We start from the raw sequence: 24,416 nt of genomic DNA on the forward strand, positions 1-24,416 counted from the left end.
TTTGTTACAATATTAACTTTAAAAATAAGAGGCAACTCTCACATGTGACAATGAAACTGACAACCAAATTTGTTTCCCAATGAAAGGAAGAATGTGGTTGCAATTTGCTGAGCTAATCAATATTCTCTTAATAAAGCCACCTCTTCCATGTACCCAATTCCACAAACTGTGTGTCTCACTCTAGTTCTGCAATTTCAGCTTGGCAACCATCCTTTCCAGTCCTTTATTACTCTAAACTATTATAAAATGTTTTCTTTTCTTTTTTTATGGAAAGAGCCATTTTCATTCAACCTTTGATTTCTTTTAACAGTCTTGGAAGACATGGGCTTGCATTCCAACCCTGAGTAGTAGTTATCACAAAGGTTGGATACACACTTTTCTTGGATGCTTTAGGATGCTTAGGGCTGATCCTGCGTTGAGCAGGGGTTGGACTAGATGGCCTCTATGGCCCCTTCCAACTCTATGATTCTATGATCATGTGCTCTCTGTTGCATCGGTAGCGCTTTGTTGCAGAGCCTCTTTCTTCATCCAATGCTAGGTGTTTTCTGCTCACACAATGAGAGAAGAGGACTGGGGGACAGAGCACCACATATGCACTGGGCAGGAAGACATGCTGCAGAAGCAGAGGAAATGGTTAGGATCTGAGCTATCCAGAACAGGAGTTCTGGGTGGCATTTTTTACTGTTGTGGGAGGGGAGAAATAAAAAGCCTCTGCTCTGCAGGCAGGAATCCTGTATTTAAACATGCACACGCACACACTGCTTTGACATCACTCATAATTCTGGTCCTTCTGTACAAATGAGAAAAATGTGCTCCAGCTGTACTTAATCATTATGTCATAATCCAGCATGTGGCATTCCTGTCCGACCAGTAACACAAAACCCATTGTCCAGTGATTCAGGAGAAGAGCAGCGAGGTTACTGCTGTTCCCAAATGTTAAAGAAATGATGCTGAAGGAGCAGGTGGCATTGTATGTCAGGGAAGCAAACAGCTTGCAAGGACATTTGAAACATTTTAAAGACAATGTTTTATTTAAATGTTCCCACACTTGCCTTTCCACCCAAATAGGTCCCCAGAAACGTGTGTAACCCCTGAAAAATGTCATCAGAATGTCTTGGATTTTCTCTGCAATTCTTTGGATTAGTTTACTTTAAGTGAACCTGAGTTCAGTCCAAATTTGGCCTTAATATAACTCCAGAGTTGTCCAGAACACCACCCTGTCTTCTGAGAAATGCCACTAGACTTACTGGAACTCTTCAGATGTTTTGCTTCTGAAGGAATCCCCACTGTGTGAATTCCCAGTGCCATTCTAGGAAAGCTTACACCTTTCTAGACCTATTGACTTCAATGGAAGGGTCTTACTGCTTAGGATCACACTGCTTCTTTATTCCTCCCCCTGCTCCCAGCAAACACATTTTACAAGGTCATGGAAGGTGTGGGGGGGTGGAGTTTCTGGTTAAAAGCATCAGGGGTACCCCTGTCGGCTGCTGTTCACACAGTCATTCCACACTGCCGTAATTGTATCACAAGGGAAGGAAAAGTCATGATACTCCTTATCTGGCAGCCTTTTAAATGCCTCTGCATCCTGCTGATTGTTTTTACAGTGTACACTGATACCTCTTCATTATGTCTTGTGTCCTCTAAGTACTGGCTCTGGTTCAGCTCTAGTTATACTGAGAAGGCCCAGCACAACCTCAAATGGTCCTGGATGGGGACCAGAGACACATCCCACCAACTTAGTGGGGCTGAAAAAGACATTGTGATGGTAATGCACACACACCGTGTTGCATCAACATCATGTGCCTCATTCTGCATACAAACCTCCCTTTCTAGACTGGGGCAGTCCAAGTTGGAACTGATCTTTCTAATTTGCTTCAGACGTATGTTGTCAATGACTGCCAGCATTTTCTGTCAGGTTCACCATTCTTGAGCTGAAGAAGTCCATGGTTGCATCACTGGATACAGCATTTACAACAGAATCTTCCTGTGTGGATGAGCCAGCTCAGTTGCAAAGGGTCCCCACAATGAAGGCGTAGTGAAATCTCCAATGATGTGTGGAGGTAGCTCCTGTTTAGCAACAGGCAGCAGACATGTCCTTTGACCAAGAGAGACTGAATCCATAACCTTGAAAAATACAACACCAATAGAACTCAGGACTATTGCATTTTACAGATAAGGGCTTAAAAATAATAATGAAGGGGATGTTGAGGAGAAATATTTTTTTCTGTTTTATATACACTGCAATATATATTTATCCTTGATATGTAGACATTATAATCCCCTTCTCCTTTTTGTATCCCCTCTATTCTAGGGGTAGTCAAGCTGGGGTCCTCCAGATGTCCATGGACTACAATTCCCATGAGCCCCTGCCAGCATATTATGGCAGGGGATCATGGGAATTGTAGTCCATGGACATCTGGAGGACCCCAGCTTGACTATCCCTGCTCTATTCTATTACAGTTTCCTAAAATTTATAGATATATAAAAAGAATACAGCCAAGTGCCCACCATATCTCACTGAATTCAAGTTCTCTTGATCTTTATTAATCCTAAACTCCCCTCTATTGACAACAATTGCTACACATCCCCAAAGGTATCCAAGCATCTGGATGTGTTTATTATTACATGTGTGTTCCCTTTTCCTCCTCCTTACGTTTTCACCCAGAATAGGCCCTAAAAATAATTTTATTGTACTGATTCTTTATTGCTTTTGATGCTTCCTGTCTTTTGGCCTACACATTCATTTGTCGGGATTGTTCCAGGTTTTCATAGGATTGTTCCTGGTTTCCTCTCTTTCATAGATGCAGTGGGATTCAGAGGCACCATTCAACGAATTCCCCATCAACCCCCATCACTTTGAATTATGGTCCAGCATGTATCTCATATGTCTGAGTTACACTGTCATCTCCTTTGAGAGCAGGAATCTTGTCTTTTATGTGTCTGTAAAGTGCTCAGAATGTTTACGGCATCCTATAAATAAGGGTAATAAGAATCAGTTACCAGCAGCCCCAGAAGCAAAGGAGAGATGTTGGCATCTGGTTCAGAAGACAAAAGATGCTTTCAAAAGACACTTTTTCAACTGGCACTTGCAATGAAGACAGGCTAATTCTGTCCCGCTGTACGTCTCTGCATCCACTTTTTGCCCAGGGTATTTAATCCTTGGAAATCAATCACAAACATTCCTGGTGCTTCTTGGGACTTGAGGGCTGCCTTGAGAGGTGGAATAAAATGGTTATCAGACAGACAGGTCTTCAAGCAGCTGCCACTGTGGGAAAACCCGTTTTATGACCCTGCTGTAGCAGCAGCCAATAGGAAATCATGGTGTTGCATGACTGATATGTCCAAGGAACAGTGTTAATGTTCAAAGTTCAGTGCAGGTACACACATAAAGGAGTTTACTGGCTTTCACGTTTTCTTTGGTAGATGCTTTGAGAGAACTGAAAAGCAGGACCATCAGACTCCATCAGAGGGAAACCATGGCTTACATTTGATGGCTTGTTTTTATGTTGTTATATCGTTTCCATTGTAAGCCACCTCTGGTGGGCCGCCAAAGAGGCCACACAAATAACCCAAATAAATAAAAGCAATGACAAGTCAAGGAGGAGAGTCTTCATGGCAAGAAAAAATGCAAAACTTATGAATACATGCAAGCAAGTAATGAACAACAAAAGAGGGAATAAAGTCACCCAACCTGCATAACACAAGCTGTGAACCTAAAAGGCTGAGCAGCATTATATATTATTTTATATTATAAAATTATATATACATATACATATACATATACATATACATATACATATACATATACATATACATATACATATACATATACATATACATATACATATACATATACATATACATATATATATATATATATATATATATATATATAATTTTATAATATAAATACAAATATCTATTTTAATTCATGTGCACATATACAATTTTAAAACATCTACATTAGTCACACAGTACTGCGCAAATCCAAAGCACATTGATACATGGACAAATGACAAAAACCCAAATGTGTTTCAACCTCTCTTGGGGTCTTCTTCGGTGGTCTAATATTTAAATATACTCATATGATGTAATAATGGGAGCTATAAAGGTGGTAAAAATATAAATGAGGAGGCTCCCACATTTATAAAATATACCCAAGTATATCTCTCTTGGAGCCCCCCAATTTTTATATTTATCCTTCTAAGTACCACCCTTATTGAAGCCCTCTCGTAGCCTGAGTATATTCTCATGTGTCTCATAGAGTGATGGCTACATGCAACCAAGTGACAAAGTGGGCCCTCCCATGTAAGGAAGGCCATGATGCCAAGCAGAGTTATTTACTAAAACAAGGCCCTTGTATCCAAATAAATACCCCAGGAACTAATGGGCCATCTGAGAGATGCATCTGGCTTTTGCAGCCAGCAACTGAATGACAATAGCAAGAAGATGAGACTCGTGGGCCTGAACTGACTTGAGGTTCTCAAAGGAAGTGACCCAGGAGTGAAGGGCAGGTTGGGGGAATGGAAGACGCAACTAACTGGCAGAATTCCTGGCTGCACTCAACCCCGAACCTTGATCAATGAAACGAACAGGTTGTGAGAAGCACCTTGTAGCAGTACAGATGGTTGAGTGGCCTGAGGCATGATACTCAAGATGAGGACAACTGGGCCTTTGAAGGAACACATGACCCTGACTCTCTGGGATTTATCTCTTGAAGAGAGCCTGGGGTTCTCCAATAGAGGACCTGCTTTGCTTGCAGAGGAGCCCAGGGCCACACCCCAGCATCTCCCATTTGGATGGATCCAGTTGCAGAGATCTCTATGGGCCACCCTGAAAAGTCGCTGCTAGTCAGACCATGATGAACTTGAAAGACTGATAACATGACTGTAGGCGTGTTCAGTTCAGCAGTATAGGAGGACCAATGTCAGTGTTGGGTCTTCCTGTTGGGAGCTCCCTGATGTGTAGTGGTCCCAGGCTTGCCAAGTGGGCATCTGTATGCAACAGAATAGACTTTGATTGGATTGCTGAAGACTCTTTTCTTAAGGAAAAGGGGGCAAGAGAGGGACAGAGCAGCGAGTGCAACAGGGGGTGCAGGTAAAACTGTTTCATGAAGCTTTGGCACAGAAGAACAATCATCAGAACATCTCTGGGATTCTGGGTTCTGGTTTTGCTGTTATTGACACACACGAAGCAGAATGGGCAGTGGTCCCTTCCGAGTCACTTTGGAACTATTGGGGAGGGACATTTGCTTTGTGGAAATGAAACACCTCAATGGCAGAGTGAGGGGAAGAAAGCATTGAACCAGTGGGAGAGCAGGCAGAAGGTTTTCGCTTTACAAGAGGGTGATGAATGGCAACAGCAATAGGAACAAAGCTCAGCATTCTTCATGCTGTCAGAGCAATGAAGCTGGCACATAACGGGATATGGGTCCAGGGTAGTGCTGCATTTCAGCTCAGAAGTCAAGTCACTTTGGGTCACAACCCACAAGCCAATGACTCTGCCATGGTGTTCATGGGCTAGTAGACACAAATGACCCTGTCACTGGGAAACTCACCACACAGCAAAGCCTGGCAAACCAGTATTATTATTATTATTTTATTATTATTTTTAGATTTATTTCCTGCCTCTCCCGACAGGCTCGAGGCGGGTCACAACAACTAACCCCATTAAAATTCCCATTAAAACATCAATCTACTAACATGACGGCTAAAAATCCCATCCCTCCCGCAATTATTAAAGAGGTGAAGAGGAAAGGATAGGGGAGTAGCGTACACTCCAACTCCTAGGCGGGGAGCGATGTCCCTGATTCACTGACCCCATCCTCAACCATAGACCTGGTGGAAGAGCTCCGTTTTACAGGCCCTGCGGAAAGCTGATAAATCCCGCAGGGCCCGCAGATCACCCGGGAGCTCATTCCACCAGGTAGGGGCCAGGACTGAAAAAGCCCTGGCCCTGGTCGAGGCTAGGCACGCTTCCTTCGGGCTGGGGACAACCAACAGGTTCTCACCCGCAGAGCGTAAGGCATAGAGCGGTAGGCGGTCCCTCAGGTATGTGGGTCCCAACCCGCGTATGGCCTTGAAGGTTAAAACCAAAACCTTGAACTGGATCCAGGCAGCAATTGGCAGCCAATGCAGCTGCCTCAGCACCGGCTGGATGTGGGCCCTCCAAGATGTTCCAGTGTGGACCCAGTAGAGATCCACATGGCAGATCTGCAGCATCAACCAATGTCAGGTGGCACAGATGTGGTTAAATACATCACATGATGTGGGCTGAACATTACATATGACTGGCTGCATGTGCCCCACATACAGTTTACATGCAGCTACCACATACACAGGCTTGGGATATGTGGTACTTACGCCTTGATAACTATTAGCTTCTGTTTGCAGTCTGAGTCAAATTCTTCTAGAATTTCTAGCATAAAGGACATGTACAAGGTAAGCTGGTCTGTAATGTGATTGGAGGGGAAGCATGTTTTTTTTTGTTTCCTTTTTTGTCCAGTTTTTATTTTTGCTCTTGAAAGTGAGCACAAAGCAAGTAGAGGTGACCAAAGACATTGCCAGATTTTTTTAAAGCATGGGAAAAGGCTATTGAGGTGTTGGGGAATCAGAGTTAGCCAGACTGTTGGTGCAGTTGGGTGGGAGATAACATATTCCTATCCACAATGGTGAAGCAGAATCTCTAGATTCAGAGACAACATCCCTCTGAATATCACAGGAGGGGGAACAGTAAGTATTGCTGTTCATGCCTTGGAGGCATCTGGTTGGCCACCAAGAGGAAGAGGACATTGACAGGTAAACCCTGTAGTAAGATTGCACCGCTTTCTTCTTTACTTAGGGGTCTCCTCAAATCCGGATAACTACTGACCCATCAGCCTGACATCAGTAGCTGGAAAAATATTGGAACAAATAATCAAACAGTTGGTCCTTGAGCAGCTGAAACTGAGAGCTGTGATTTCTAAGACTCAGTGTGGGTTTCTCAAGAACAAGCCACATCAGCCAAAGTTATCTCTTTTTTTGAGAAAGTGACTACCTTGCTGAATCAGGGGAATGCTGTGGATATAGTTTATCTGGATTTCAGTAAAGCTTTTGATAAGGTTCCACATGATATTCTTGTTGACAAGTTGGTAAAATGCAGTATGGATCCTAATTCTGTTAAGTGGATGGATAACTGGTTGACAGACAAGTACCCAGAGGGTACTTGTAAATGCTTCAGCATCTTCTTGGAGAAGAGTGACAAGTAGAGTGCTCCAAGGATCTGTCCTGGGGCTTGTGTTGTTCAAGATATTTATAAATGATTTGGATGAGGGATTAGAGGGGGTACTTATTAAATTTGCAGACAATACTAAACTGGGAGGGGTGGCAAACACAACTACAGTGTCCAGATCGCAGGAGGTTTGCTCTGGTTTGACCTCACTTGGAGTACTGTGTTCAGTTTTGGGCACCACAGTTGAAAAGGGATGTAGACAAACTGGAGCGTGTCCAGAGGAGGGCAACAAAGATGGTGAGGGGTTTGGAGACCAAGACGTATGAGGAAAGGCTGGGGGAGCTTGGTCTCTTTAGCCTGGAGAGGAGATCTGATAACTATCTTCAAGGATTTAAAAGGCTGCCATGTAGAGCAGTGGCCCCCAACCTTGTTATCACCGGGGACCAGTCAACGCTTGTCAATTTTACCGAGGCCCGGGGGGAGGGGGGTTAGTCTTTTGCTGAGGGACGTTGCCATTGCCACCGCCTGAGCCCCTGCTCCACTTGCTTTCCCAGTGGTGCCTGACTTCCTGCCGCCTGCTGGGGGGCACTGCCAGGAGCAACTGCTCAGTGCCGTGCCGAGGGGGAGCCCCAGCCATGGCGGCCACTGGAGAGCACCAAAGGTGAGCCAGCAGCAGAGTGGCAGGGCAGCCCCCGAGGCAGCAGCCGGGGAGGAGGACGAGGAGGAGCCACGGCCCGGTACCGACTGATCTATGGACCAGGACTGGTCCCCGGACCAGGGGTTGGGGACCACTGATGTAGAGGATGGAGCAGAGTTGTTCTCTCTTGCCCCAGAGGGACAGACCAGAACCAATGGGATGAAATTAATGCAAAAGAAATTTAGTCTAAACAGCCAGAAGAACGGTTTCTCAGCGGAACAGGCTTCCTCGGGAGGTGGTGGGTTCTCTATCTTGGGAAATTTTTAAACAGAGGCTGGATAGCCATCTGACACAGAGGCTGATTCTGTGAAGGTTCAAGGGGGTGGCAGGTTACAGTGGATGAGTGATAGGGTTGTGAGAGTCCTGCAAAGTGCAGGGGGTTGGATTAGATGACCCATGAGGTCCCTTCCAACTCTATGATTCTATGATTTTATCTCTTTAGAAGGGTCTGTCCATTTATTTTAAAATATATTTCTACTTACACAGCTAGGACAGACGACATAATGTTTGTGGAATATCCATGCAGAGAACTGATGGCCAGAAAAACTCTAGGAAATTGCAGACTTTTGAGCCTGTTGTATCATGGTCTGGAAAAAAAAATATGCAGAAGACTGGAATGATCCTAGCTATGGGGCCCTCCTGTACCCAAGGCCATCAAGAGATCACTGTCTGCCTCCTTTCCTACTGCGAGGGGTTTGGAGGCACATGGGGGAGACAAGAGAGGATAGAATATCAAGACTAAAAGCTTGCTCTGCTTGCATGAAATGGGAGAGCTCATGAATATTAAATGAAAATAGGCTTTGAGAGGCAGCAAAAAAAAAAAACCCAGTTGTTAAATGGCACAAAATGAAGGACCATTTCAGAGAAAAAGAAATCTTCTTCTACACAATGGAAAGCCAAAGATGTGATTCATGGAAAAATCAGCCAAAGCCATGAATAATTTTGGAAGTCCATTGGAACAGGGATCCAGGAAGGCACCTGCTGGACTCCCAGTCTTATCATCCCCATCTAGTTGGATGGTTATTGTACTCATCAGATATGGTCTGCTGCTTGCTCAGGAATCCTGTTGTCAATGGGATTGGGCTGGAATGATAAAGCCAGTGGACTGAGAGATGGATAGGAGTCAAGGGGCCAAATCAGAGCTGGGCTGATAGCTTGTGCATAAACAGGGTACAAGAGGAAGGGCTCTAGAGCAGATGGACAGGAAGGTGATCCAGAAGTCATTCATTTCAGAAGGCATTTTAAGATGCTGTGTGAGCATCCACACAGCTTTGGACACTGTGTTACCATTGCATGGTATCAATCATTTACAATTCAAGTATGCCATGTGGACTGCACAAGAATAATTGGGCTTTGGTGCAACAATAACACCATATCTAGCCATTCATGGATACAGCCAGGGTTGTTGTATTTGTTGCTTTGGTGTATGCCACACTGTGTCTACATATTCCAGTCAATAGTCTACAGTGCTCACAATATAATTTTTTTAATTTATCATATGACGTGTGTAGTGTAGCTAGGGGAGCCAAGGATTGTCTGGCAGCCAGGCAAGGGACGTTTGGAGGTGGCTTGCTATTTCCTGCCTCTCCAAGCATTCCTTGGAGGACCTCCATCCAAACCCTTGGAGGTCTTCCATCCAAATACTAGCAAGGGTCAGTCCTGCTGAGCTTCTGAAATCTGACAGGCTTGCCGGGGCTGTCCAGCTCAGGGCGTGTGTTTACAGTCCTTCCCGTGTAGTCTGCACAAGGTGTTCCACATCAGAAGTCCTATGAATGTAAAAGGAGAGAGAGATGCTCTGTGCAGAGACTTCTTTTTGACTGGAATAGGTTCTCTTCAGTAGGAAATGCAGATTTGGGCCAAGTGGAGCCTTTCATAGCTGCCTGGAGAAGATGGATGGAGAAGACTAAAATCCAGGCTGGAAAAGCTCCGAACAGCACTTGACAACATTTGCGGTCTTTCTGTTTATTACATTTTTAAAAATCTTGTCTTTCCAAGGAGTTCAAGGTGCTTTCTTTCTTTCAAATTATCCCAGCAAAAACCATGCGACCAGTTGGCTTCCTAGAGAGGAGATATTGACATTGTCTAAAGAAACAAATAGTTTAGGCCGAGCTTAGTGTGACTGGTCCAAGGTCAGCTAATGAGCTCCCAAAGTGCTTTTTGGCTCTTCTTAGCAGCTGCCCTGGTGCTGAATCTTCTTCCAGTAGCTTTTCCCCAATTCAACACATCCTTCCCCATTTAAGTTCCATGGGATGGGGTGGGGAAACAGGGACCTCTATGTTGCCTGTCTGGCTCCTGAGCTACCACAGCAGCTGAGGAACCAATGCAGGGTGGGCTAAGAGTTAAATCTGCCTTCCCCAGCACAATGGCCCAGACCGTCATCAGCTCCCCACCCCCACTTTGGAAATCAGAAATCCAAAAATGATTTCCAATTCTCCCCCAAACATTTTATGTTCACATCTTTCTGTAAAAAACAAACATCAACTTTTTGCTATTGTATTTAAGATTTGTTTTTAATTGGGTTTTCCATACCCCATCATGCATTCCAATGTCAAAGACCTCAGTAAGGTATATTGTTATTTGTAAGCCAAATTTTAAATCTCATTTCTCTGAAAATGAAATCCATTAGGATGAGAGGCCAGAGAGCCTAATATTACTCTGGGCCCATGAGAAGCTGCAACTGCAGAAGTCAGACTCATGGTGCTTCAGTCCCCTGAACGGAGAAGGACACGATCCCCAGGAGCTGTGCAGCTCAAGAGAAGGGCCTACCGGCAGAATGCAGCCACACATCCAAGGAAATGTTTCCAGAGTAGAACTATGCCTCTCTCAAACGCCACTTCCAATGCAAATTAAAGAGCTGTGTATTTTCCTTCAGCTGGACATATAGAACAGAAATCCATTACTCTTCATTAGTCTTAATTAGAATTCTGGAAATAATTGCACTATTTCTATATTTCCATTAATGATTAAGAATAATGGGAAACTACACTGGTCTTGGTCTTTTGCTCTTCCCATTCATGGTCATACCAGCAAAACTCCCCTGATGAACAGCTTGGGCCATGGCCACACTCCACCCCTGATGCTGGAGGAACTCACCAGTACCTTTAAAGAAGCCTCAAGAGTTCTCCATTTTCCATCGTTCCATTTCCCTTGTCTCAGGCCGTGCCTGGGACAGTCAGGATTTCAACAATACCATGCCATATTATTGCAGGTTGGTACTGAATAATTAAAATCTTCTTTATGAATTTATAACTGCATTCCACTTTCCAAAACTAGAACAGAACTTTCCCAGTATAGCAGTATAGCAGTAAGTTCAATTCAAAGTTTGCAACATCCCTGACTAACTTTGGAAATAGGGTTGCCAGCTTCAGATTGGGAAAAAACTGGATTTTGGGAGGGGGTGAACTTCAGTGGGGTAAAATTCCATGCAGTCCACCTTCTACGTGGACATTTTCACCAGGGGAACTGATCTTTGTTGCCCAGAGATGAGTTGTAATTTCAGGGGATTCCAAAGTCGCACATGGAAACTGGCACCTTTAGATCTGCAGTGTGCATGATTCAACAACATAGGAAAGAATATCCGGCAGAGGACATTGGACAAGATATGCATAGATAGATTAGGAAATTCCTGGAAGGTTTCAAATAGTCTCCTCCCATGTCCGGTTTGCTCACTGGACACTTTCTACTGCTTTGAGTACACTTCCTTCCTGTTTGACTCCAGAACAGCAGAATGACTGCAGACAAAAGTTAACAGTTAGGTTTCTCTCTACTTTCTAAAAATGATAGACTAGTCCAGTAGATGGAGGAAATGCAGTGGCTATAGTATACCTTTATTTTAGTAAGGCCTTTGATAAGATCCCCCATGATATTCGTATGAGATAGTAAAAAAAAGGGATGGATAAAAAAGGGATGGATAAAAGGGATGGATAAAACAATCAAATGGATTTGTAATTGGCTGGCTGATAGGACCCAAAGGGAACCTGTCAGGAGAATCCATGGCTCACCTTCATCTTGTTTAACATTTTAATTAATGATTTGGATGAGATGATACGTTGATCAAATGTGCAGATTATACTTAATTGGGTTTGGGTGGCTAATATAATAAAATAATAATAATAATAACAACAACAACAACAACAGTTGGTTTTTATATGCTGCTTTTCTCCACCAGGGAGTCTCAAAGTGGCTTACATTTCCCTTCACTTTCCTCTCCCCACAACAGACATGCTGTGAGGTGAGGCTGAGAGAGCCCTGATATTACTGTTCCATCAGAACAGCTCTATCAGTGCCGTGGTGAGCCCAAAGTCACCCAGCTGGTTCCATGTGAAGATGGAGCAGGGAATCAAACCTGGCTCGCCAGATTAGAATCCTAGAATCCTAGAATCCTAGAATCCTAGAATCCTAGAATCATAGAGTTGGAAGGGGCCATACAGGCCATCTAGTCCAACCCCCTGCTCTACGCAAGGTAAGAGCAGACCCAGGTTTCTCATCACCCCCTTCCTTCTTTAATGTGATGGATACACATCTTCTGTATCACAGCTCAGCGGTGCCCAGAATAGAGAGAGGTGGCTGCAGGGTTCAAGTAACTGTTTGCCCGGTTGCTGCAGTGGACTAGAAGCAGGTGGCAAGGAACCACAGTTTCCAGGGAACAAAAGAGTTTCCTTTATTAGTTGCCTGGCTGTCCAGGGATTCCCCAGTGTACCTTCCTCTTGCAACCACAGTTCCATCCCTCTTGGGTCTTAGGAAGTCCAGAAGAAAAGCAGGTGCATAAAAAAGTTTGATAAATAAAACTAGCACTATTAAGAGTCCTAGTCACTTTCGAGTACCGGAGTAAAATTGAACAAAAATATACAAGTTTTGCAACAGATTTCCTAAAATGTCCAAATTTATGGACATTATGGAATGCAAATGATGCTATGGAGAGGGAGGTTTGACTCTAATGTCTTTCAGACCTCCAGCAGTTGTAGTTTTTTCCTCCAAGCTAATCCACCCCAAATGCCATGGATATCACTCTTAAAATCCCTGTACTCTTGTTCTCTCCTGTGTCTGGTCTGAATATTGGCCAACACAGCCTGTACTGTTTGTTCTGTGATAACTGTACCTTTTATTAGCAGCCAATAAGTGACTCATCAGCTAAATATAACTGCTTAGCACTATGAAACCTTTCAGACATCAGAATCGGCCTTTACAGCGCTAGAAGGTATCCAGACTTTTCATCTAAATCCAGGCTGAAGGTCTGCATAGGATACCGGGTGTGTTGGTTTTGGGCTAACAGATCTACTGAAATGAAGAGATGGCCAAGACACCTGCAGCCCTCTCCAAGGCAAAGTGACCAACATGGGAGCAACATCACTCAGCTGACCGGGAGAGCAAGAGCGGTGGGCATTATTTGCTCCCATCAGGCCAGATCTCCTGTCAACAATGACTGATCCCACAGAAAACATAGGGCTCACTTCCTGAGAAACACACACAGGGTTAACTTCTTGGAATGCCTGCCCTGAGACAAATGGATTGTGTTTAGGTACTGCTGCTGGGAAGGGAGGGGGGGAGGCCCCCTTTTTATTATTCAGAGGTGCATTTTAATTTGCACAAGCGACATTGTGTCTGTGATGGATTACGTGGAGGGAAACATTACAGCCCAGCGAGCTTGGCAAGGGGGAAAAATAAGGGAGATATGGGGAGGATTAAAACAGCCTCTTGCAATGCTGAATTCTGATAAGGGGGTCTGAGGAGTTTTCAGAACCAGAGCTGGTAGAATTCAGAGCAGAAGGCTCAGCCGGATGGAAATGGGAAAGAGGCGCAAGCCCCCTTCTTCACCCCTTGCTTTCCCCACACTCAGCTTCCTGTCTGGCAGCACCATGGAATCATTCATTGCTCAGAATTGGCTTGAGGGGGGATCATGAATGAATTAACACTCCCAGTCAAGCTGGGAAATGCCTCGACAGGTTCCCTCCCTTTTACTGATGGAGAGCACTGAAACTGTGGCCTGTCCAAGGCCCTGCAAGAAGGCCCAGGAGGCACAAATCACAGGGAAAGCAGAAGGAGGAGAGTGCCATCTCAGAGCTAAGCCATCTGTCCTTCCTGCGATGCTGGTCTTCTAGAGCCATCTTGTTACCAGACAGAAGGTCTGTACCTGTAGGATTGCAGAAGAGGCAAAAACTCAACAGGTATACCTTTTACCATTACCGTGCCACCATGATAGGGGAGATCTACCTTCTGGATCTATGCCTTCCTCCATTTCTGGCCTGTTCATAGCATGCATAATTCAGCAGAAGATAAAGCTGTGAGCCTCAAAACTTCCCCTCAGGCTTTGGGACCAACACTGGGAAGTTGCAGGGCTACAACTGAAGAGAATCAGAAACTCCTGGCCTACATTAGCTTCAGATGCTCTTTGCAATGGAACCTAAGGTTGGTTGGTTGTGGCAGGCATAACAGCAGAAAATAAAACGAGAGGTCTCGTCCTTGGCCTCCCTATCCAGGAAGCTTTTGGGACTCAGAGTGCTAAAAATGAATGGAATTGCAACATCCTAGCCAATGTTATTTCAAGAAACCATCCGCCTCCATGGTTTTTGCAATGGAAGCCAAGGTGATTCGTTTGTGGTAGGCATAACTCATCAGAAAATAAAGGCAGGTGCTTGAAAAGTGGCCACCGGTCAAAAAGTGCCAGAAATAAAGGGTATTGATTCAGATTCTCAGCACGGGTTAGCTTTTGAACTGGTCTCTACTATTTGCCACCGTTTACTCACAAGAAGCTGGGAGGGCAGGCTGCACAGATAGAAAGAGTAGAAAACCTCTCCTGTGTTCAAACCAACGGGGTTTTCTGGCCCATTGGAGCCTGTGTGGTATAGCGGTTCAAGTGTCCAATTAGGATCTGGAATAGCCAAGTTCAAATCCCCAATCTGACACTGTAACTTGCTGGCTAGTCTTGGGTTAGCCACACCCACTCAGACAGATGGGTTGTGAGGATAAAAGGAAAGAAATGAAGAAATGCACTTTGAGAAAGGTGGGGTAGACATTTGTTATAGATCTAATTTTGGATGATCTCACTGCCTGCTTGGTGTAGAGGTTAGGAGTGTGGACGTCTAATCTGGTGAGCCAGGTTTGATTCCCCAATCCCCAATTGCTGGACTACAGTTCCCAAGGGTCAGTGCAATGGCCCATACAGTTTGCATAAGAAGCTAAGCAAGGTTCACCCTGGCTGGTATTTGGATGGATCACTAGGGTCATGACGCAGAGGCAGGCAATGGCAAACCACTTCCAAATGTCTCTTGCCTGGCAGCCAGACATACTAAGGATCCCCTGGCTACACTCCACACATGCCGTGTGATAAATAAATAAGTAGTACATGTAGTATTAGTGAGCATGCTCAAATCTGGATGTTGGGTAGGCAGGCAGGCTAAATCAGCCAGGATGGTTAGTTAGAGAGGCAAATTATACAACTTAGAGGAAGGTTGGAATCTAGAGGGAAGTCATACAGCTTTCCCTACCCATCCCAGCTGAATGGAAGTATGTCATTTTATTCTACTTTATTATTTTGAATTAGATTTTTAGTGGATTGTATTTGTCAATTTTTATCTTGCAACCCACCACAAGCTGGCTCTGCTGAGAGTGTTGGGCAATAAATACTAATAGAAGAAGAAGAAGAAGAGTTGGTTCTTATATGCCGCTTTTCCCTACCCGAAGGAGGCTCAAAGCGGCTTACAGTCGCCTTCCCATTCCTCTCCACACAACAGACACCCTGTGTGGTGGGTGGTTGAGAGAGCTCTGATATTCCTGCCCGGTCAGAACAGCTTTATCAGTGCCGTGGCGAGCCCAAGTTCACCCAGCTGGCTGCATGTGAGGGAGCGCAGAATCGAACCTGGCATGCCAGATTAGAAGTCCGCACTCCTAACCACTACACCAAACTAGCTCTCTAATACTAATACTAATACTAATACTAATACTAATACTAATACTAATACTAATACTAATACTAATACTAATACTAATACTAATACTAATACTAATACTAATACTAATACTAATACTAATACTAATACTAATACTAATACTAATACTAATACTAATACTAATACTAATACCAGTTAATGTGGCAGCAGTGTTAGAATACACAGGCCCCAAATAGTTGCAATAGAATTCCCAACGCTCAAAACCAGCAAAAATATTTTCCAAATATTTAAGTGTGCTGCTCACAATTCCTAATGAAAGGGCATGAGCATCCCACAGCAAAGTAAGACCGCTGCTCTTACACTGGTATTGCGAAGAAAGGGAGAAGAAGCCCTGACCACAAAGAAGCATTCATGCACATATATGAATACCTGAAGCTGCCTTATATAGAGAGTACTGTCTGTTCTGATTGGCAGCAGCTCTCGAGGGGCTCAAGAAAAGAACAGTCTTTTCCAAAGCCTTTAAGCTGGTAAGGCCAAGGATTGATATTGGGACCGTCTTTCTACATGCAAGGAATGTGCTCTGCCACTGAACCATAGCCCCTGCTCTCCAAACACTGTGTGTGGCAAGTCGAGAAAGGGCATTTTTCTGAGCCCCAGTTAAGCTGCTCTTAAACAAAAGTTAGTTTGGGGAGTTTCACTTTAGAGCACAAAATGATGCAATGCCTTTAAAAAAAATTGATTTCTATGTCTTCTTTAACCTGAAAGAGAAACCCAATATAAATATGGGCTATTAAATTTAATTTGTGAGATTTGTTGGTAAACCACACCAACAAATTATTTCTTCTTTGCAAAAGCATTGCGTGTCAGAAATAAAGATTTATGTTTTAATTTATACAATGCATCTCATTTTAAAAACTTACAGCAGGCATATGTAATTAGATTTAAAAACCCTCCCAGAATTTGTACTATTAATAATAAAGAGCATCAATAAAAAAGACAACCCTTCCTTTCTGGAAAGAGAACATTTCTGATCACACCCTGGCTCTCCCCACAAACATGCCCAGGTAAACAAATGCAACGTATGATCTGGATGGTCCCAGATGTGAACAGCAGCAACTTCTCTGGATGGTGGAAACTGTTTTCAGTTGTCATCATCATTAAGTTTGTTGGTCAGGATATCCACAGTTGCCTGGATCACACATTATATTCCTTCATTCAAGGAAAATCAAGGAAAAGAAGAAGGAATGGACAGTCTATCCCTGTCTCAAGTCTTGATCCTTATTTATATCCCACCTCCCCCTCCCAACAGGGTGCTTTTAAAAATGACGTACTGTCTAAAAATACTTTATGCATACCTAACCTGTATGCATACCTAGAAGTCTCTGCGGGTCTCAAATGGTCAATCAGAAGCTCTACTGGTCCCACCTGCTTAACGGACACTGCGTTGGAAATTCTGCATCTATTCTGTAGATTGTCTTAGATAAAAATCTTCACAGCCAACTTTTTGCATGAGTAAAACCTTGCCTTAAAGAGCATTTCACTCATTCCAAAATGAGTTTAATTGGAGGCTCTTCTTTTGGTGTTCCCCAAACATTCATTTTTTTCTCATGAGAAAAAATGAAAAAAGTATTCTGTAATACATAGGGAAAAAGCCAAATAATTCCCTCTCAGGCCTTTATAGGAGGCATTGATAGACAGATGCGCACCAAGGATTCTAGGGCCAAAAGACCATGGTGGCATATATATGATGAGGTCGCTCAGTGCCTAATGCTGCTGGCCACTTAGCAGACATGTGCCACCAGGATGCTGTGGGAGCAGCACCGAGGCCTCTCTTGCCACTTCCCAATCCTCTCCAACAAAAGGGCTAATCCTCCTTCCCCTTCAGTGGCACTCGGCCATGGGATCTGTTGCCTTGCTGGTGCACTGAGCTATGAACTGCTCCAGGATGTGCCAAGAATGGCCTTATGGTGCTGTGTGGTTGCTGAGATCCCCATAATCTTAGCATGCTTGACAGTGTCACATGCAGCCCTGTGCCACAGAAAATTCGGACTTCTGGCATTTTCTTGTGTTTAGGAGAGACATTGTACTTTAGCACCACAGCCCCTGGCTTGCATGAAAAGTGAGGTTTCCTGATACAGAGCCAGACCACTGAACGATCAAGATCACTAGAGTATTGTGTACCCTGGCACTGGCTTTCCAGGGTCTCAGGCAGAGGTCTTCCAGATCACTGGCTTTCTGATCCCCTTTTAACTACAGATGCCAAGGACTGAATTCTGGACATTGAGCGTTACGCACAAACACACATGCCCACACAAATGATCTCTCAAACATCTTTGAAAATATCCTGAGTGCTAAGGAAATATGGTATTGATAGGAAGCCCAAAGCCTATTTAGACACTCAAAACAGGCGTATTGTCCTTTGGATGCCAACTCCATGCCCACAAATTTGTTTCCTTGAGTATATTTTGGTTCCATTACTGAAAACATGCAGTCCTGATGGTGCCCTCCAGCCACAGTATCCACAGAAGTGCATTGTGTCACATGTCATCTGAAACATCCAAATACAGAACGTCCCATATTTCAGACTCCTGGAGAATCACTCAGGTTAGCCAAATGTAAGTTCAAAGTTTTGCAAAACACATTTGAGCTGCTCCAAGTTTATCAGAGTCCTAAATAAAACTTTGTGAATATTTCTTTTTCACTCATGCTGGCAGATATTCTGTGACGTGCAGGAGGAAATCTGATAAGAAGAAGCACTCCGTTTTTCAAAGTCAGTTTTCTGCCACAGAAGCACTGCACACTTCCACACATTATCATCTTGAAACTGTCTCCATAAATTCATGGAATTCAGAATTGTTAAGTGATACTTTTCTCTCTGCAGTCACATAAAATGGCATACAGAAAGTGTGGTCACCATAAAACCACAACAATGAACACAAAGAAGAGAATCAGCTACAAGCATGCCTGGATGAAGCATCACTTCTGGACTCAACCCAGATTTTGGCCTGGCTACAGGGTGGAAATGGCTTTGGTTGCCCTGGTGGATGACCTCCAGAGACATCTGAACTGAGGTGGGTCAGTGCCACTCATGTTAGACTTCATGGCAGCATTGGACATAACTGACCATGTGTTGTTAGCTCATTTACTCATTGATGTGGGGATACAGGAAACAGTCTTACAGTGACTGGTTTCCTTCCTCCAAGGTTGAGGACAGAGGGTAGCAGTTGGGGAGGAACAATCACTTTGTTGTGAGCTTCTTTGTGGGAGGCCTCAGGGTGTGGTTCTCTCCACATTGTTATTTAGTATCTTCATGCACCCTCTTGCTCAGCTGATCTGGAGGCATGGACTCAGGTGTCACCAGTATGCGGATGACACTCAGATCCACCTGCTAATGAGTGGCCAGCCAGATACACCCCTAGATGCATTGACCAGGTGCCTGGAGGCTGTGACAGAATAGCTCTAGCAGAGCTAACTGAAACTCAACCCCAAGAAGACAGAGGTTCTGTGGCTATGGAGGAAAGGGCCAGAAGAGGAAGCGTGTCTCCCCTGTCCTGACAAAATGCAGTTGACAACTTTGTGCTCCATCAGGAATGTGAGAGTGATGCCCCCTTAAAATTGAGGCTCAGAAAATGAATGTAGTATGCCAGGTATTCTTCCATCTTCACCAGGCAAAGCTACTAGTGCCCTGTCTGACCCTGGAAAACCTAGCCACAGTCATCCATGTGAAGGTTAAATTATTGTAAGTTGTTCTACATGGGTCTACCCTCAGCCTTGACCCAGAAACTGCAGCTGGTACAGAATGCAGCTGCCTGGGTCTTAGCTAGGACATCATGGAGGACCCATATATGACCCACCCTCCAGTAGCTGCATTGGTTGCCAGTTGAATTCCAGATCAAGTTTAAGGCTTTGGTTTTAACCTTCGGGATCATATGTGAGGTGGGCCCTGCATATCTAAGGGGCCACCTTTTCCAGTATGCCCCCTGAAGAACTTTAAGATCTTCAAATGCTAGCATGTGGTCCCCCAGCCCAAATGAAGTGCATCTGGCCTCAACCAGGTCCAGGGCTTCTTTTGGCCATAGCCCCAACCTGGTGGAACAAGCTGCCACTTGAGACCCAGGCCCTGACAGAACTACTAAAGTTCTGCAAGGCCTGTAAAATGGCATTCTTCCACCAGGGCTTTGAGTTGAGTCTGGAACAAGCTAACTAGCTAATACAGCTAACAAAATCTAATACAGCTAACAAAATCTCCATTAATCTCTGGGCTATTCCCATCACTAAATTGATGGGTAAAATGATACAATGCCCACAAAATGGGCCCTCTGAAACAGAGATATTTGGTAGATATTGGAGTGGGCTATGCAATGAGGCAGCTTAAGGATTCTCCTGGGGAAGTCATCCCACAGTCTGGAGGGAGCAATCTCTGTCTGGGCCCCCACTAAACATATTTGTGACTGTGAGAATTCCCACAGCGACACCTTCTTTGATGATTTTGGCTAAGAGACAGGAGCACAGAGGTTGAGGTGGTCATTTCTTGGACCCAAAGAGATAAGAGCTTCAACATTTAAAACTAGCACTTGCCATTGAGCTTCCAAGTAATGTGGAAGCCAGTGCAGTGGATAAAGATGTTTTTACTGCTGTATTTTGAATCAACTGTACCTCCTGAAATGTCTTCAGAGGCAGCTTTATAAAAAAAACATTGTCACAGCAACCTACTCTCCTGTTAACAAGTCATATGTGACAGTGGACAGGTCCTTGTCTTCTTCCCAGTCTCTGTCTGATGAAAGGGGCAGGGACCACTTAAAGAACAGGAGCTGTCCAGCGAGGCTCAGGATAGGGAGCTGTCCAGCTAGACAGCCAATTCTACAAAGATCTGCTTTCGGGAGATGTTGCTGCGGCAGGGTCCACGCCAAGCCACTAGCAAAGAATTTGCAGCTAACCCAGAACCTCCCCCTCTTCTTGTCTCGTTAGCAAATTTGATCTTGGTGTTACCAGTCAAGTCCAGGATCCTTTCTCCTGCGTAGGACTAGAGAAAGGGGAGCCTTGTGTTGCCAAGCAAGTATTCTACCTTCTACTTTTTGCTTTTTCTTGAGTATGCCACCTACTGTGCCTTGGAATATTAGCAGTGAGCACAGGGAGCAGATCCTGGAAGAGGGGGAGAGCTTCAGGAGGTATGATGGGGTCAACCCTAATTCCCATGATCAATGTTAACTCATATATAGATTGCTCCATATCTGTCTCATGCAGCTACTGCAACCTGCAAGGAGGATCCTTGTTGAGATGAAAGGGAGGGGACTCTGATGATTTCCCCCTCCTCTGGAATTTCAGGTCCAGGTTCCAGAAACCTATGGGACGGAGACAATTCTAGAAGCATTCCCTAAATATGAGCTTGCTCTCTCAGATGTAGCCTAACCACAAGAAGTCATATTCCAGGGCTTCAGGAATCTGTACTTCCAAGTCTGTTCCACATCTGTTCTGGCTGGATTATGTTTCTGTTTGTTCAACCTCATCCAGTCTTAAAGGTAAAGGTATCCCCTGTGCACGCACCGGGTCATGTCTGACCCTTGGGGTGACGCCCTCCAGCGTTTTCATGGCAGACTCAATACAGGGTGGTTTGCCATTTCCTTCCCCAGTCATTACCGTTTTACTCCCCAGAAATCTGGCTACTCATTTTACCAACCTCGGAAGGATGGAAGGCTGAGTCAACCTTGAGCCGGCTGCTGGGATCGAACTCCCAACCTCATGGACAGACAGCTTCAGAAAGCATTTCTCTCCTGGTTTAGTACTGAATTAGACAGAAAGGAGAAATAGAGGAGTGATCCCAACTTATCCCAATTTCATATTGATGAGGACAAGATGGGACTTTGAGGAACCCCATAGGCCAGGAATCCTCAGCCTTGTTGAACATGGACCATTCTGGAGTTTTGAGAACAAGCAATGGGCTCTATGATAAACTGGCTACCAAGATGGATGCAATCAATGAAAAATGGCTAGAATGGAGGTCTGGGTCTAATCATAGATTGTTGGAAGGTTCTAGGAAATGTCACAAGGTTCTATACCAAGCATCTTCTTATGACACAAGCAGCTGCTTCTGAATGGGCACTCCCTGCAGACACAAATCTAATATCTCTATTCTTAAAAAGTAGATGAAAATCACAGCCCTTTGGGTAAAAAGTGAGCACCAGGACAGACATTGTTGGGTGCCATGGAAACAATCACCATATTGATAATCACTTCCATGTTTTCTAGCACTTAGATATACCCTAGAGAAAGTACTAGAGATATTTTAACACTGTTCCGTTAAGACACGGCTACCCAGAAGAATAACATGGTCTACTGAGTGGTGCAAAAGAATCAACAGGAAACCACTCCCCTTATTGCTAGACCATTATAGGTCATCCAACAGGTCAAAAAAGTTGGTTTAGCATCATATATTGTAGGGTCTTTTACAACAACAAAAACCACCACTATCCCCAAGTAATTAGGCATTCTGTGCAATTCAAGACAAAATGATCACCAAGCAAACACACCTTGTTTAACCCTATTTATTAAACATAACGTGATTGGATCACTTTGATTGCCCTTGAAGATCATGTTGATCAGCTTTGTGCCTACACTGTGACAGCTTATTTTATGGAGCCAACTTGGGAGAGGAAATTACTGAAATCAGTTTCATATTGCTTCTCTCCTTTTAAATGAAGCAGAAAAGGAGATCTGCATACTTTTTAATTTAATCCCATTAGAGCTATTATGCAACAACACTAAGAATATTACCCAATAGTATAAACTGTGTAATAGCTCTAGTTTTAAAAAGCTGCATGGACTTAAGTTGACTGTTTGAGCTCTGCTCTTCAGAACATGCCAGAATACCAAGAACTGCCCAGAGACATCTAAGTAGTAAGTCTCAATTCAAATGTATTTTTCCCCCACTTTTTAAATTATGCCTCTTGTGAAATTGGAGATGGCAGATGATGGGCTGAGTGGCAGGTACATAATTGTGGGAGAAAATGGCATGATCATATGAAACAGACACGCTGAACTCATTCAGTAACAGCTCCATGCTTGCAACCACTGAGTCTGACATGAGCCAATCCAATGGCTGCTTCAGCATTCCTAAGAATATTCACTTTTGTTGCATGGATTTCAGCAGGATCAGGGAAACTGGAGCATATTTATCAATCATTTTGTCTACTGAATTCTATCAGTTTAAAAAAAAATTCCCCTATGGCAGGGGTAGTCAACCTGTGGTCCTCCAGATGTCTATGGACTACAATTCACAGGGACTACAATTCCCATGAGCCCCTGCCAGAAAACACAGGCAGGGGCACATGGGAATTGTAGTCCATGGACATCTGGAGGACCACATGTTGACTACCCCTGCCCTATGGCTATATCATTCCCTGGCATTTCAAGAACCAGGATGCTGCTTCAGACCTTCCTGATGGGTCCACCATCTTATGCTGTATTTATTGCTTGTGTCAGATTTTGCTCACTGTTGGCCAGACAACAGCGTCATCCTTTCAGAGTCTCCTTCAAAAGCATCTTGCTTGGCTCATCTGTACGCAACCCAAATGCAGCAGCAGATTCTTTCCCCTTCCAAACAAGGCTCAGGCAGGCAAAGGGGGCAGCCTAATTGGTTTCCTGCTGTGATGGACACATGAGGGGATTGGTTAAAGAGCCCCTGAGATAACCTTCCCTACAGAGATTTGTTTTCAAGACACAGAATAAACGTGGCAGAAACATTACCGCAGCCTGGAGATCTCTTGATATGGAAAGGGCTCGTCTCTCGCTGTGATGATATCGCCAGTAGTGGGTCACCTCAGCAGGGCCCAACCAATTCTTCTTCTTTGCTCTCTCGCCTCCTTAATTTAGTTTATTCCAGTTATTAGCAGTAAACAAAGCTTGGCGAGCCAGACAAAGAACCGAAGAATTGCCTGGGTGAGTGAGGAAAGGGGGAAAGAGAATTAACTCCTAGCAATTCAACCCTGGGACAAATGCCAAACTTTTAATTACGGATATTAAGTGCTTGTTTACAGAAAGTACAGAGTTAGTTAGTAGTGTCTTACCAATTGCCATGGTAGCACTTAAGGAAAAATCAGTGGGATGTGTTTGGGAATAAATAGTGTCACCTCCATTGGCTGCAATCCAGAATTGTGCACCAACTTGGTGTAGTGGTTAAGAGTGGCGGCTTCTAATCTGGTGAGCCGGGTTTGATTCCCTGCTCTTCCACCACATGCAGCCGGCTGGGTGACCTTGGGCTCACCACAGTCCTGATAAAGCTGTTCTGACTAAGCAGTAATATCAGGGCTCTCTCAGCCTCACCCACCTCACAGGGTGTCTGTTGTGGGGAGAGGAAAGGGAAGCTGCTTTGAGTCTCCTTTGGGTAGAGAAAAGTGGCATATAAGAACCCTGCCTGGATGGGGTACAACTATCATCTGTACCTCAAGCCAGGAATTTGGGTGTGATCTTTGACGCCTCCCTATCTATGAAGGCTCAGATCACTAAGGTAGCTCAGACAGCGTTTTTCCATCTACACCAAGCCCGGCTACTAGCGCCCTATTTGTCCCCAGAACACCTGGCCACTGTGATCCATGCAGCCGTCACTTCCAGGCTAGATTTCTGCAACT

General features: G+C 44.4%; 1 long non-coding RNA gene across 2 annotated transcripts in view; it reads right to left on the reverse strand.

Moving 5' to 3' along the window:
- Positions 1 to 1,046: 1,046 nt before the first annotated feature.
- Positions 1,047 to 24,416, reverse strand: part of LOC143828822 (uncharacterized) — a 30,112-nt gene continuing 6,742 nt past the window's right edge. For both annotated transcript variants that reach the window (XR_013227905.1, XR_013227906.1), the window contains exons 2-3: positions 3,001 to 3,210; positions 1,047 to 2,124 (exon numbers count right to left, since the gene is read on the reverse strand). This is a non-coding gene — a long non-coding RNA (uncharacterized LOC143828822). The remainder of the gene's footprint in view (positions 2,125 to 3,000; positions 3,211 to 24,416) is intronic.

This window comes from Paroedura picta, chromosome 2, assembly GCF_049243985.1.
Source record: "Paroedura picta isolate Pp20150507F chromosome 2, Ppicta_v3.0, whole genome shotgun sequence".
Lineage (NCBI taxonomy): Eukaryota > Metazoa > Chordata > Lepidosauria > Squamata > Gekkonidae > Paroedura > Paroedura picta.